Genomic DNA, 16,694 nt, shown 5'->3' with positions numbered 1-16,694 from the left:
AATCCAATTTTATAATACAACTATTTAGTTCCATAATTTAGAAATAATGCCTATACTAAGGTGTTGTAATAAGAATGAACCTAATATTTATACCCAGGTGGACCAGAATAAGCCCAATCAGCCTGCCTGCAAACACATTCAGGCAGAGTGATCAGTAATCCATTAGTTGTATCAGCAGATCTATAATTTTTTTCAGGTAACTATTTAAGTTATATCAGGTTTATCAAAAAATGTATGATTATTTCAGTTGTTTCAGAAAAACTTATCCTTGTTTTTAGGAGAAATGGGAAAGGCCATAAAAGGTTGGATTTGAAAAGAGGAATAATATTATAATTTTGAAACAAGATTGATAGTTCTCAGTACTTTTTGACATTCTAAATGTACAAATCTAAATGTCAACAGCTAATCATGGGTAATCTGCTATTAGTTTTTCTGTTTAAAAATACCAAGTTTTGGCAGCAATTTCTACTTCCATGTGCTATTAAAGGCACATTTCTGAAATATAACATAGCCAACCTATCAAAGAGTAATTTAAATAATTTATAAAGACAAATATTAAATAAAGCCAGTAATTTAAAAGTTCTGAAACACTGGTAAAAACAAAATTTCATACAGTTAAGAAATATAAAATTAGGATAAAATAAAAATATAATATGATAGGGGATAGCAAGTAACAATTTGCAGGAACATTTCAAATCGTATTTAATGTAAAGCTCATAGATATTGTTCATCTAAATATAAAATAATCAATAGACTGGACCACATACAATATATTAAAATTTAATTTTGTGATTTTCTACTTTTAAAGGTGGCCCCATCAAATATATTTTTAAAGAGTAAGATAAAGCAATAATCAACAAAAAATACCTCACAATTAAATGTTCTATGTTCAAAGACATTAATTTTTTGTATATTTATCTTTCATCTTTAAATGCAGAATAAGTATTAAGCTTTAAATACAGAAAAATTATTTCAAGGTTATTTAAGACTGAGGTCTCCAGAGGAGTTAGTCATCTTAATTCTCTTATTATTTTCAGATATCCACAACAATAAATCCTCATAAACATAAGACTCATTCTCATTTCCTATGTTTAATGTAAGATTCTTACTTGTTTCTGAAATTTATATTACTTTACTTCATTTTATCTTTGCTATTTTGTTAGTATTTTGAGTTCCGGCATTTCTCTTAAATTTTATAACACTATCCTTGGAGTGGGGGCAGATCTTATTTTCAGTAATTACACAAAGCCATGTCCAATTTATGGACATGACCAATACATTAAGTGGATATTTATTCTCAATGTCTCCATGTACTAATTCCTAGCTCATTGAGAATAGTACTTTTCATCTGTTTAAATATCAGTTCAAATCCACAGAGCAGAAAAATACATACATGTTAATATATAAACTAAAGTTGTAACTATTCACTGAAATATAAATAGCTGCATTAGCTCAACCTTTAAAGCTGAGAACTTAGGGGCTGTAGTCTCCTTGTGTCCAGCACAGTGGAGAAATGTAGTGCCAACACATTTTATTTTAAAATTGAATGAATATATAATTATTGTTGAATCAGTCTGGAAATTCTAACAAAGTATAGAAATTATAGAGATTAAGCTGAAGTATTTATAGCCGAGCAACAAAAGGTAAAATGAACAAATAAAAAACTCAAAGGTTGTTTATATACTGCAATGAAGAAGTATTTGAGAACCTTATAACTGAAGTATGTTAAAAATTTTATTTGATTTAAGACTTTGTAGCATTTCATAAAAAAGAATTTAGTCTTAATAATGCTACTAAAACTTTGGAATTCTAATATTTTAAAATAAATCCTTAAAATTTAATTCCATATTTCCAGTTAATGGGATTCTTGAAAAATCTAAAAGGCAATGCATCCATAAGTAGATTCCTTGTAATAAACTCATAAAGATTATAAAGGTTATTATATGTTAGTATTTTTACTAAAAAATACTAACAAAGTGTTATTTTAATAAACTGTGTGAACCACATTTTCTCTGTTTTAAATTAAAGTCATTATAGTACAAAACTATAAGACCATACAGTATTATACTACATGTACCTGTTTCATATAGTATTATAAAAATAGTCATAAAATTGAGTATGTTAGATTTTACTTGTTTTGAAGCCAAGTCATGTTAAGCAATATGCTACACCATCATATATAATTCCCAAGGTTTTCTGGATTTTAGATAAAAATTAGAAGCTCTAACCAACTGTTTCTTCATTAAAGTAAGCATATAAAAGGGTCAACATAATAGTGAATTTCTCTCAATAAAGTATTCTAGATTCTTAAATCTTTGTTTTTGTTAAGGCATTATACCAATGACTAATAAGTGGATTAATACAAAGATTTTCATTTTATTTAAGAAATTAATACAATTCTCTTATGATACTGTGCAATGGACTATAACAGTTGGCTCAGTTATTTGTCATCACACTTTATAGAATCTACTGAATGTTTTCACATGCATTCACAATATTTTTAAAAATATTTTTTAGCTATTGATAGACTTTTATTTTATTTATTTATATGCAGTTTTGAGAATTGAACCCAGTGCCTCACACATGCCAGGCAAGCGCTCTACCACTGAGCCACAGCATCAGCCCCAAGACAAATATTATTTAAGTATACTTTAACCCAAGAAAGAGACAGTGAAAGCAAAAAAAATTCAATATTGGATAAAATGGTGTTTTAATAAAGTTTGTTATCAACATACACTTCTATACTTGCAGAGATCAAAGGACCTAGAGCAGACTATTTTATTCAGTATGCATCTCCAGGGAAAATTCTTAACCAACAGGCTCATTTTAAAAATAGTGTCCTGATTTAGCTTTTTTCTATCTTTATTTTTCTTTGATTTTTAGTATGTTTATTGCTACTTAGCCACTGCATTATATTTAAAAATCTACTTCAATTATGTGAGATATTAATTCTTAAAATAATGTAATTATTGAATGCTATAGTTAAATTTGCCAAACATTTAATTTCAATTACCTTTACCAATATTAAATTATCATATCACTATTTTAAAAAGTCTCACTTTAAAAGTAAAAATTAAAGTGCCATTAAGACATAGTTCAACTCAAATGTAGACACAATCATTTTAGTTATTCTAAGATCATTCTTACTTGGAATGCATATTAACACAGTACCTTTTTATTTCCTAGTTCAAAATATTTCTCTTTATGTTCTTGCTTAAAGTATAATAAACAAAGTAGGTAAATTTTTATATGCTATTTTTAAAAAAATCATGGGTATTTTTAATATTAAAAGCAAATGATTTTCCTTATTCTAGATGCTATGCCCTACTTACTAAGAATTTGTGTCACTTTGCAGTATTCATGTACCACAAAACACAATTATCACTGTATAGTATAGTCACCTAACGAACACATAATTACCCCACTGCTATATCATAAGTAAATTAACATAATAAATAAGTTATAAGTATTTACATTTAATGCTTACTTTTTTCAGATCCAGATATCCACAAAATTACCAAAACTGCAAGAGTAAAATAAAATTCTAACTCCTAATATCCATTTTCTAAGGCCATATTATCTCATCTCTCCTATGATCAAAAAATATGACTTCCACACATGAAATTTTTAAAATAAAACAGGAATAAGAATAAAGATTTTCAATTATATCCATTAAGTACAGTTCACCAAACAGGCCAATAGCCAGAGGCCTCTGCAGTACCTGGGAATGCAGATGAATATATCTTTGAGGATATGGGTTGACGACACATACTTTCATCCCAATTCTTGCTCCAAAGTTCAGTTACAACATATGCTCACTGGTATCTGAAATTGGAAACTTTTATCTTCAACATGAATTCAAGTTTTTAATAATTAACCCCCTTTAAATAAACACACCAGAATAGGTCAGTCTAATTTTCCTTCAACAAAATTTCATTTTACTTGTCAGCCTATGAAAAGTCATTACTGCATGAAATATTTATTTTTGGAACATATATTTGTAAAATGCATACTTGTATATTTTCTAGTCATATGATTAAATAAAAATCTACCTATCCATACATACAGTTAACAAGATTCTTATAAAGCAATTTTAAAATAAAGCAAATACCCCATATTTTTTGCTCCCTTTTCTTCCAATCTCATTTACTGTAAAACTCTTCACCTTACAAAAAAAATAAGTATTGATTAAAGATTCATAACAATAACAGAACAGACTAAGACACTAGTGAAGACTGTGAGATAATCATCATTGTAGCCTTCAGTAACTAGCATGTTGCCTAATATTTATTTTCTTTCTTTTTAAATTTTATAGTTACTATGGACACAATATATTTATTTTGCTCATTTATTTTTATGTGGTGCTGAGGATAAACTCAGTGCCTCAAATGTGCAAGGAAAGTGCTCTGCCCCTGAGCCACAACCCCAACGTTAATATTTATTTTGTTTAACTTTGAGAAAAATGCAATAAAATTATAGATTCTTTCAAATAAATGGTACACAAACATTCTACACCATGAGGCTCAGTTATTAGTCCATATCAGTCTGTATTATCACATAGCAAATATGTTTTTAAAGATTTTCTACCTAATTAAAAATTTGATTTTCAGGGGGACAAAAAAAACATACTGGAAATGCTTCACTGGATCTTATGTTCTAAGAGAGAAAGTTCTCCTTGAGCCTCTACAAAGTACACTAGCCGCCATATAGCAGAACTTCAATCAATGTTTTTAAAAATGAATATTTTTACTTACTTTTAACATATTTGTAAGTGAAAACTGAAATTGTATATTCCATAAATAGCCATATGATTGAAAGAGATTATTAAATTTTTCCAGATCATCTGAAACATTAAAATAAAATGTGAAGTTTACTAAATTTTAATAAATCTTTTAAAATATTAAGAAATATTTAAATGAAGTATCCCCAAATAATGAATTTTGTAATATATACTAACTATATATGAGTATTCAGTGAGGAATTTTATGCTTCTATATATTTAATAGTTATATTCATATGATATTATAAAAGTCAACTTAAAGTAATGAGTGAATAACTTCTCAGGAAAAATTTTAATTGCATGAAATTTCTATTGTTTAGTTTGAAGTCTAAAAGCTTTTCCCCTCATTCCTACAACCAGAAATATTGTGTATCCTTCAATTTCATTCTTTAGGTTTCACAAGCTTTCTGAACATCTATTTGTTTCTTTTCATTTAAAAAAATGCAGAGAGAAGATAAATGGAAAATATCTGAAAACACATATGTTTTATATCTGATATTTGAATTTTTGTTTACAATAACAGCAATTTGATCAAAACAGAGATGAATAAAACTGGTACATTTATAAACCTTCAACTATCATTCTTATTAGAAAAAACTAGATGGATCATTACATTGCCTTGTGAAAATGTCCCTAATTATACCAACATCCACTCTGACAAAAATAACTGTTTATGGGAAGCTGCGAAGTCCGAAAAGCATCAACAAATTGTACTTGTTGATCCAAGATGAATGTACATTATGCATAATGGTTGGACATAGCAAATTTGTACCATTAAGGCTATGTTTTAAATGACAATCAGCTTGGGCTGAATAAAGTAGGAAATGGACATTACATCCTTGCTATGTAGTTTTGTTCTACCCCATTCCTCTTATCTAGTCAAATATCAATAATTATACAGTAAACTTCATTTTAAAGGCAGGCAATGGAGCATTTATTTGAGCTCCTTGAAAAGAAAATGGTAAGAATGCTGAATATCCAGATTTATTTCTCTCTAGGGACAAGATCATCTCAGACATTCTAGCTCCAAGATATATCTCAGGCTTACCTACCTGCTCTTCAGTTTTACTACCACAGCACTAGGACAGGCCACCATTAACAACTCTTTGAACAACTCTGATGGGCTCCTAATTCTGCTCTTGCCAGCTTTCAGTCATGTCTTTGCTTACTTGCTACAATACTCTTAATATTAGTAAAATGGCTCATTTTACTCATTTGGTTAAAAATCTCCCAATCACTTCTCCTTTCACTTGGTATAATGTAAAAAGGTTTACTCCTTAACCAGCGCTCCTTTTCTACTCTATGGAATCTGGGTTATTGACCATCTTTCAAATCTCACTTCTTGCTTGCCCAGTAAATTCCAGTTACACTGGACTTGATTTTTCAAATACATTAAGCTTCTTTCACTTCAAGACCATTGCTGTGGCATGCCATCCACTTTTAATGCACTTTTTCCTGCTCTGTTTAATTAATTCTTTCTCTTCCCTGAGAATGAGGCTTAAATGTCACCCCCCACGTACATGCAGACCTAACTGTCCTGTTTTACACAGTATGTCTTTCCTGTTATTTTCTATCTCAGCACTTTTGTTGATTCTGCCATAGAATTTCTACAATCTTTATTGTTTTATTTACTTAACAAGCTTCATGAGGATATAAAACACACCTGCCTGTCCCATACCTTTTCTCCATGATCTAAATTTTAGATTCTAGGGAACAATATTCAATAAAATAAAAATTAATGTTTTCAATTTTTAAGTGATGAGGTATATAAATATCATGAGTTTAAAAGAACACAAGGTGCATAAGCAATTTAACACCTATAGGAGTATGGTTTGATAACATGGTTGACAATGTACATTGAATAAAGTCAACCTATTTTGATTATATATATATATTATCTCCACCTTGTTTATACTACCAAGAAGTGTTGAGTCAGGGTACAATAAAAAGACTTCTAGCTCTGTTGTGTGAAGCAGAATCTAATCTTTCATGGTAACAACTGAAACAGTGTTAGGAGAATCATATGTGTATATAAGGCAGGAAGAGGATGGAGAAAAGGAAGTGATATTGAGATTGTGTGACAGAGAAATAGCTTGGTATATAAAAAACTGTAATGTCTTTTATATTTAAAAAAGTTTATACTAGCAGTGATTAGTGAAAACAAAATACTTTCTCCTCCATTATTTTTCTAATATTTATTTTGTAATGACAGTAACCCAAAAGTAAAAAAAAAAGTTAACCATTTACTTCTCTTGTACAATTAAAAACATTTTCTCTTCCTTAAAAATTTAAAAGTGCTTGATGTATGTGTAGTTTCTATTATATTCTTTTAAGATATTTCTGGTTTGAAACACAGATCTTTAATGAACACTGTATAATTTTTTGTGCAAGCAAACTATTTTAGATATAATCTCATTTCAAACCCAGACCAACCAACATTTAGATGGTCATTGCTGAATCTGCATAAAAATGATGTTTAATCTTTTAGGATACTAATCATAATGACCATAAAATGACATTTTAACTTTAAATGTATAATAAAATTACATTCTTGGTTGCACTGATATTTATATATCAATAAAGAATTTTAAATATTCAAGAGTTTAAAAATATTTTTAGTACTTAAATTTCAAATATTCTTAAAATTTTTCCTTAATTCTACATTTATAAAAATATAAGAATATTCAGTCTTACAGTTTTCAACACTGTTTATAGTTAGTCAACTAATTTTAATCCATGAACTTTGTTAAGCAAATTTTTTTTGCTTAGATATGTTAACTTTTATTTACACATAATTTAGTTGCTTTTGCAGTTACAATTCATCTAAGTCAATAAATTCAATAAAACTTATTGGTCACATTACCATTGTAGTTATTTTGTTTGTCACTGAATCATCTGGGGGGGGAAATAAATTCAAACAATAGCAGTAATAAAATAAGTACTGGATTCATGTACTCAATCCTACTTTGACTTAATGAATTATTTGTGTATGTAACTGACTATTTGTATAAACACTAGCCACACCCTGAGAGGCATATCAACTCATTTAGGCAATAAAATACTCTTTGCAAAGTGAAATAATCTTTGAATAAATGGACCCCTAGTGGCTATTAACCATTGTAATTGATATAGATGGTTAACTTATACATGAAGCAAGACTTTATTTGATATTCACCAGTATAGAAACAAATGGTTATCATCTAGAGAAGATAAAGTCAGATTTTTAGATAAAATTTTAAAACACTGAATTAATGTTGTGGCTTTAAATATAGAAGAAATCAATGGAATAAGAGGGATTTGAATAGAAAGCATGTTTTCATTTATTCAGATGAAGTAATCTACTTTCTCATTGAATCAAGGAGGTCTGGGTAATACAGTCAAACTGCTTTATTTTATCTTAATAGTAGAAAAATTTACAGTTAGTTAAAAGACAAGATCAGTCCTTCCTAGAGCCAAGTCACTAATTTATTTACTTATCAAGTAAATAATGTAGTAGTTTACATTTGTTAGGCCTTGTCATTATTTGACCCTGCCTATGTATGGAAAACCAGGAATGGGAATGAATTCATTCTTTCCTGTCATGTAGGATTTTTCTATAATTTGCTAGAAAAAATACACAGTTAAAATTTTTACTTTGTGAAAGTCCTTTATCAAGAAGGAAAGATATAAAAGTAGAATTTTACCCTCCATAAAATAACAAGTTTCAAAAGTGTTAATAAAAATTACTAGGGATATGAACAGCATCTTCTCAAAATAAACAAATATTAATTATATTATTGATATTTTTATTTGTATAAGGATATAAACATATTTTATATTAGTCTTTCCATACTGCATATTTACAATAATTATGTATTGTTCTAGGTTTTGATGTACAAAGGCTGATGCTTTGATTTATCTAATGACACTACAAATTAAGAAAATATGCCTAAAAATTTCACAAGTTTAACATTTACAAGGTTGGTATCTATGAACAATTTGTGTTATTTGTGGTTCTTTCAATATCTAAACATTATTTAAAATTATTATCAGGCAAATTTCTAACCACTATAAGTTTAGGCTCTACAGAGCATAAACAACCATTTGTGATGATGAAAAAATCTGAATCATAACTTCTCTATATAATTTTTTGAAGAATTATCCTAAATTTTCCCTAACTTAACCAGTAGATACTATTTTACCCATGTATATTCTTATGCATAACCCATACTTTTAATATATGAATACAAATTCAAATTAAGAGCTTTTTAGACACTCTTTAATGATCCTATTTATCTGATAAAAAACACTGGGGAATACTAATTTTCCAATATTAAGTTCAGCTAAAAAATGAATTACATGTTTGGTATTTATTTTAGGTGAAACATTGTTAAATGGTATGGAGAAGTCATTAAAGTAGCTAAGCAAATTAAAACTATTGCAAAAGGTTACCATTACTAGGCTTTTACATTTAATGTAACTATCTTAAAGGTCATACTTTAACATGATACATTTTTGTAAAATGGGTGTGACAATTCATAACACGTGTTTTATTTATGTTAGTAAACCCAGGGACTAGGGTGGTTGCTGATGTATCATAGGTACTAAATAAAAAAAAATTTTTAAAAACTATTTAGGGAAATTCTTACTTATTTAGGGAAATTCTTTACTTGTGGTAAACTTAATTCTCAAAGCGTACATCTCTTTAGCCTCCAGAGATACTAACGTAAACTATAATGTTTTACTTTCCAGTTATTATTATTCATTGTAATGCAAACAACAACAACAACAAAAAGTACATATATAAAGGCAAAAAAAAAAGAAAAAGAAAGAATAGCATTACCTAAGGTTAGGTAAAAAGAAGTGAAAAGAGGGGAAGGCAGGGGATGTGGAGATAAGAAAGATAGTAGAATGAAACAGACATTATTACTTTATGCATATATGTGACTGTATGTCCAATATGATTCTACAGTATGTATACTCAGAAAAATGAGAAATTATATACCATCTATATATGATATATCAAAATATATAAGTGCATACTACTATCATGTATAATTAATTAAAATAAAAATTAATTAAAAAACTGTTCTCTCTCCTAATAAAAATGGTCAAGTAAATAATTATATGTTAGTTTTAACAATCTTCTAATTTCACAGAGGTAAAATAAATGCTCCTTTGGTATTTAATACCAATAGTCCTTGAAAACAAATGAGTGATGTGGTGTGAAATTATACTCCATCATAGGAGAGTATGGCACTATGATGTCACTTATTATGTGACATATCTTCAAAGTCATGAAAGTTATTAGGGTTTCCAAGTTCACATATGAATTTGTGATTATATTCTGTCAGATAAAAACTAATAATTAGGAAAACATGGCAAAGCACTAACTATGTAACTGAGAAATGAGTATTGATTCCAAGTGATTATTTTATTTCTAAATAAAGTATATTGTTCATATATGTTTATGACAAAAGTAAGGCTTCGTTGTTTTACTTGCCTTCTGTCTTAATCTTCTTCCCTTTACACAAAAGTACATACTCTCGATTCATCTGACCTCCATTTTTATATCTGCAAGTTATTTCCAGACCCTTACACACACGTACACACACATATGTCTCATCTGTTAAATTGCAGTTACAATTGTCCACAGTTGTTTTACAGTTGAAGTCTTTAGGAGAGGTGACATATTGGTGGTCATCACAGTGCCAGTGAGAGCATCCAGCCAGGTACATGATGGAAAACTTTCATGGTTGTTGGATACCTAGTCTAAAGGAATTTACAATATGCATATGATATTATTATAGACCTTTAAATATTCAGAAATCCAAGGAAATGTATTTTATAAAGATTGTTTAAATAGAAGGAAAGAAAATGCTCATTTACACCATGTTGCACATACTATTCACCTTTACTTTGTCACTGTACCCACCAAAAGAAATTCCTACGAAATATCTGACAGAAACTTGACGTTATGAATAGGATATTCAAAACTTGGAAATTCACACTTCACGCTTATCTACTCCCTGCTCACAAAAAAAAAAAAAAAAAAAAAAATAGAAACCCCACCACAGATGGGAAGAAATTTGAACAGGGTTCTGGGGCTAAGGCTAGGTGAGGGCAACACTGAGTGACTGGGGAGGGGGTGGGGGTGGGGGTAAAAGGCTGATAATTAATCACTAGGTACAGCGGGAGCAAGCAAGCTGCCTTTCAAGTAGGCATGTAGGAGAATCCACACATTACCCTGTTTTGAGGGACAACAAAGAGTCAGAAGTCCCCATTAAGTCTGTGCCGAGGAGCCTGACCTCCGGTGGAGACTACACAGCCAGGAGCAGTCCCACAGACGCCAGCAAAGGGACGCACGTGCTGCTGATGCTCACGCATCTGTTTAAAGAAATCTGGAAGCAGAAGGGCTCACAGCTCCTGGGGCCACCAGCCCTAGGCGGCATAGAAAGGACGCTCAGGTTAAGGAAAATCCTTGACCCCCCTCGTGTGGCAAACCCAGAGCAACTGACCCCAGGACGAAGTTACCTGCAGAAGGCCACCTGCCTTAGTCCTCAAAGCACCTTCCTCCTCCCGTCCCCTCTTGCTCCTCCACCCCATCCCTTACCTTGGTTGTTGGAGACGTGACTGCAGTCGCCCGGCCAAGCTGTCAGCAGTGGCAAGAAGAAACCAAATTGCAGAAGAAATTCCTGGACTTCGCAGCCCCCCATGGTTCTCCCTGGCTCTCTTTTTTTCCCTTAAAAAGAAGTGGTAGCAGTTCAACCAGGTGTTCAGGATAGGGTGGGGGTCCTGGTCCACGTCTTCTTCCTCTTACTCCTCCTCCACCTCGACCCGGCCCGCAAGGGGGGGTCCCTGGGCGCCCCCCGCGTGAGACCCTGGGAGCAGGGCACGAGGGTCCAGGCTGCCCAGGTGAGAGTGCAGCTGCTTCGGAGGAGAACACTGCCTGCGGCGCTGGGGAGATCCTGGAGGCTGGAGGCGAGGGGAATTGCATCCACCACCATGTCCTGCTCGCGCTAGGACTATTCACTTGGGCCCCGGAGAGCACGCGCAGGAGCAAGCTAGGGCTGTGGTTTGGGGGAGGGGAGCGAGGGGCGGGGGAGGGCGCCTCACCGCGGGGATGAAGGGAGGGACCACCAGGTGCTAGGGGCAGTTCGGGTGGCCAGAGCGCCTCTCGGGACTGATGTGGGCACTTGCAGAGACCAAAGTAAGGGAGGCTCCGCAGCTGTGAAGAGGTGCGGGGGCAGCGAGAACTTTCCTCCAGCCGGTGTGAGGGAGGTGGCCCCAAGCAGCTGCGAGTGGTCCGGGCGAGATGCGGACTGAGCCCTCAGCCCCTTGCTTCAGTGGCGTCGACAAAGTTTCCCAGCACAGACGCTTCCACCTCGGCACGCATCTGCACTGTGCCCGAGTGGCAGCAGTTTTCTGAGCATCCCAGAGGCTGCATGCTTAGTCCCCCAAGCACTTAACCACCCTTTCCGCGACAGCAGCGCAGATTGTTTTATGACTACTTGGTTCGCGATATTGCCTTCCCCTTACTTCTCCACATTATCGCCGCTGGAGGGGATGCGTGTAGTGGCTTAGTGCTACCGGTCCCGGGCAGTGCTTGGCGACACCAGTAGCCGCCCAAACTTGTCCACTAGGGCGATCTACTAAGCTTTGTGGCAGGCTTTTAGCTTGGAATCCTTGGAAAGCGAAAGGAGGAAGGAAGCAACAGAGGGAGTCACATCTGGCTGGAAACGGGAGAGAGCGAAAGCAGCGATTATTATAAAGGGTAGATGATATTTTTCAACTGGGCAGAGCGTACTGGAGGGAAATGGCACGGTGGCAGAATTCCGGAAAGCAGATGATTAAGTAGCAAAGGTCAGCATTTGACGCTTAGAGAATTTTGGAGATAAAAGCACCCTCCCTTTTTATGCATTTCAGCTCTATGATGTTTATCACATATCATAGTTAAAAGAGTTTTCGTTAAACCTTATAGTCGATTGGAGGGAAAAAGAGTAAAGATGCCTTACGTCTAAAATTTTGCTGCGTGGAGAGAAATGTGAAATGCAAGTGATTTCCAGAATGTGAGGACGGTTTCCGATTGGTGACTGTACTTTCACGCTCATTATGAATTCATACCCAGCTGCTCTTTTAAGGTGTCCATGCCAATTTAAATGTATGCAAATCATTTATAAATGGATAACCCTGTGTGTAGTTTATATATTAGTACTTAAAAGAGTAAAATCTGATTTTGCTATTCATTTTACTGCTGTTGCTGATATTGACTGCCCACATGGTTGTTTGCAAACTCAATTTGCAATTTACAAATTCAGTTGTGAAATAGAAATCCACAATATGAACAATGTGCTATAAATCATTACGTCTAAAACCTAGAAAAAGTTCACAATTCATTATACCAACGTTTTCATTCAAAATAGCGTTTCTTTTCATTTACTGTCAACTATTTCCATGACCATTTAAATTTTCATTTTTAAAAGTTGAATTACAGTGAATAATTTTATATGCTTCATTGCTAACTAAAAACATCTTATTAAAAGCACTTCTTAAAAATGAGTTGCATATACTACATTAAACTGAAGGAAAGCATAATAGCATTATCTTAGGAATGTAAAGCCTGTATATCTATTTCTGACCTTTTATTTTTTCAAATCAAAGGCTTGGGAGGAAATATTTCGAGTGGAAAAGAACCAAAATAATCTCTAACAAAACTAGTTTAAAATGAAAACTTAAAATCAATTGTTGATCTTGGCTTGATTTTGAAGAATACATTTTAATATAGAACATCAAAAAGCTATATTTAAAATTAGTCTAGAAGGAAATGGTTCTTATAGAAGGAAGGAAAGTGGGGGATAAAGAAAAGCTAAAGTTTATTTCTAGGACTCAGGCTTATTTACAAATCATGACATGATGTCTTAAACATAAACTGTTACATCAAAGTAACAACAGCTTGATTAATTTGAATTTATTCCCCTCCCCCATTGTGGCTACAATTCACATACTCTACACAATTTGTTTAAATAAGCCATAATTAAGCTTGACATAATCTGTATTACCTGGTCAGATAATTAATAGTCATGTTTTCATACGGGTTTTTTTAAAAAAAAATAATTACAAGATTTTTCTCAATATTAAAGCTTTAGATAATTTTAGATAATCTTTATTGCACACCTAGAAGATAAGGACCTCTAGGTAAAAACATATCAAAAATGAATTGAGATATAATTATCATTACCTTTGACAATAACAAAAGTCCATGAGTTTAACATGACAATAAATTTCAAAATATGATTGTAAAAATGATTACAATAACAATTTGACCATTTGTGTTACAAACACAAACACCAATATGTATATGCATATTCTTTCTAAAATATTAGGCTCTTTTTATGTGCAAGAGGAAGAGTTTATAGTTAACTAGTTTGTATGAGTAAAAAATAATTTATTTTATAAAGCATCATTTTCTTTAAAATATAGGCACAGTTGTTTCTTTTGTGAGTTAGAAGCAATTGCACTTAACAAAAATGTACTTTCTTTTTGATTTTCTAGTAGTGTTGATATATTTGCTGACATGTGACAGTTTCAAAATTATAAGCCACTCAATGAACCAGATGCAATATGATGTAGATTTGTCTGCACTTGTCTGTTTGAATCATACCCATGTTCAGAAAAGCATTCATGTCTCATTTTTCAGAGCTATATTATTCAGAATTCCCTTATATTCTCTCAGACCATTGTTCTTCATGATATATGTGGTCTGAATTGGGGTAACTAATTATTAATTTTTTAATTCAATAAAAGATATATGATACTAAAAACTTGTCCAAGTTTTCTCCTACAGGAGAAACAGTATTCACAATATTTGTTTTATAAACTGATGAAAAGAATAGAGACTTAACATGAAGTTAATTCCTTTGAGAAAAAAGGATTATAATGTTAATATTCAGCATGTTTAAAAGATTGAGAAAGTCTCAAATATATCATTCTGGTAGAAGAATAAATTAATTCATTTACAGTAGTAATTTACACTCTAAGGTCAAGATAGAAGAGACAAATAAAAAGATTGTTGATCCTCACATATGCAAAACATCAATTCTTAAAAGATTAAGTTTGTAATTTAAACACACAAATGTGTCTTTGTGTTAATAGAACATTTAGAGACATGCTACCTTCATGTCTTCCACTTTAAAATACAAATTGAGTAAAAGATCAACATATCTATTTTAGCATCCAACATATAAAGTTAAAAAACAATCTCAGTCATGTATATTTAATTTGAGGCTCTTTGCTTTTAGAAACCATTATTTGGGGAAAACACACACATTGTTTCCTTCAGAAATTAGGCTTTGATGTTTAGAAATAGTTAATGTTTCTCCTTCCCCTCCTTCTGCTCTGCTTTCATTTTTGAAAAAAAAAATTCCAAACAGTGCTGGGTGTTTTATTTTATTGTTAGGACATTAAATTTAAAAAACTTACAGAAAAAAATGTAGCATAAAGTAACCCAAAACATACTACAGTTGCTACTGCAATAACTGTATTCAAATCTTGTGTGGCACATTATAGTCAAATAAAAATAAGTGTGTGTATATATACAAAATCATATACATATCACATTTATGTATTACACATGTGTATGTCCGTAATTCATTGAAAACATTGTCTCTACTACTTTTGTACTTCACCATTTACCAAACACGAGTTTCATTTGCATTTTTTGTGCCCAGAACTTTGGGGAATGTACAAAGATTATTTGTATTTGGTTCCTATCACTCAGAAGTTTATATTACATTGCTGAATACAGACATATGGATTATGCCTATATAAATCACTTTGTGTGGTCTCAAATATCTACTTAAAGGAAGAGAATCATACCCTCAACTTCTAAGGCATGGATCCCTACTGTTACTCCTTTTATTTGATATAAACATACTCTTGTTATAGATTAGTTCATACTTGACAGCTTGTCAATGAACTTTTATCAACATTAAATACAATATTAAGTCTTATGTAAAATGGTCAGATAATTCAACTATACTCAACTAGTGTTTTTAATGAAATTGATTTAATAGTCAGGACTATCAGAATATTTGCAAAATTTATCTAAATTATGCAGAGAAGTTTTAAAAATAATATGTTTACATTAATTTCAATTTTATAAGTAACATTACATTCAGCTTATCTTTCATGCCCCAGAATAATCAGCTATGTCAAAACAACTTTGTTTTAATTGAATAATAATAGATATCATTAAAGAGCATATTCTAAATATCAAATAGATAACAGCTACTGAAAGAAGAAAAACTACTTTTTAAAAAAAAATCTGTGTAATGAAATGTCTGACTGTTTCCTTCATAATAAATATCACAGGAATAATACTATTAATTTATATTCAGCTATTCAAAATAGAAATGTAATAAAAATATACCAATATGCTGTCCTGTATTGTTCATACTTTAAGATACTTTACAACCTACTTCAAGAAAAAGGAAAAGCAAATTTTAGACAAATAACACTGGCATATGCCAAATGCTAAAATGTTAAATTTGAATAACAATTATCAACTACGGATTTCAGCTACTTTGATACCAATAATGCAAAACATGTTCTTTTGCTATAATCAAACTGAGATGGATGAAAAGTGAATCTTAATATCTCTCATATACTGGACTTGATGGTGGGTAATAAAGTTCTTTAATAAAAATGTTTCTTATTATATTTATTTACTTTGCAGTAAGGTACCATGCTTACATTTTTGAGTTTGTGAAATTTTTGTTGTGTAAACATAAAAAAAATTAAAAAGACTTTATTTCAACTGAGTTATAATAACACAATAAAATTTTAATATGGCCAAAATACGGATATAATTTTAATCATAGTATTTATTTTCCTATTGCTATTAAAGGGTTTTCATTCAAATACAAATATTTGTCAA

The 16,694-nt window shown here is 31.7% G+C and overlaps 1 pseudogene; it reads right to left on the bottom strand.

The window, feature by feature from the left end:
- Positions 1 to 11,756, bottom strand: part of LOC143640835 (ephrin type-A receptor 6-like) — a 160,441-nt pseudogene extending 148,685 nt beyond the window's left edge.
- Positions 11,757 to 16,694: the final 4,938 nt, after the last annotated feature.

This window comes from Callospermophilus lateralis, unplaced genomic scaffold (genome assembly GCF_048772815.1).
Source record: "Callospermophilus lateralis isolate mCalLat2 unplaced genomic scaffold, mCalLat2.hap1 Scaffold_66, whole genome shotgun sequence".
Taxonomy (NCBI): domain Eukaryota; kingdom Metazoa; phylum Chordata; class Mammalia; order Rodentia; family Sciuridae; genus Callospermophilus; species Callospermophilus lateralis.
Note: the sequence above shows the minus strand (reverse complement) of the source record. Positions and strands in the feature narration are given on the sequence as shown.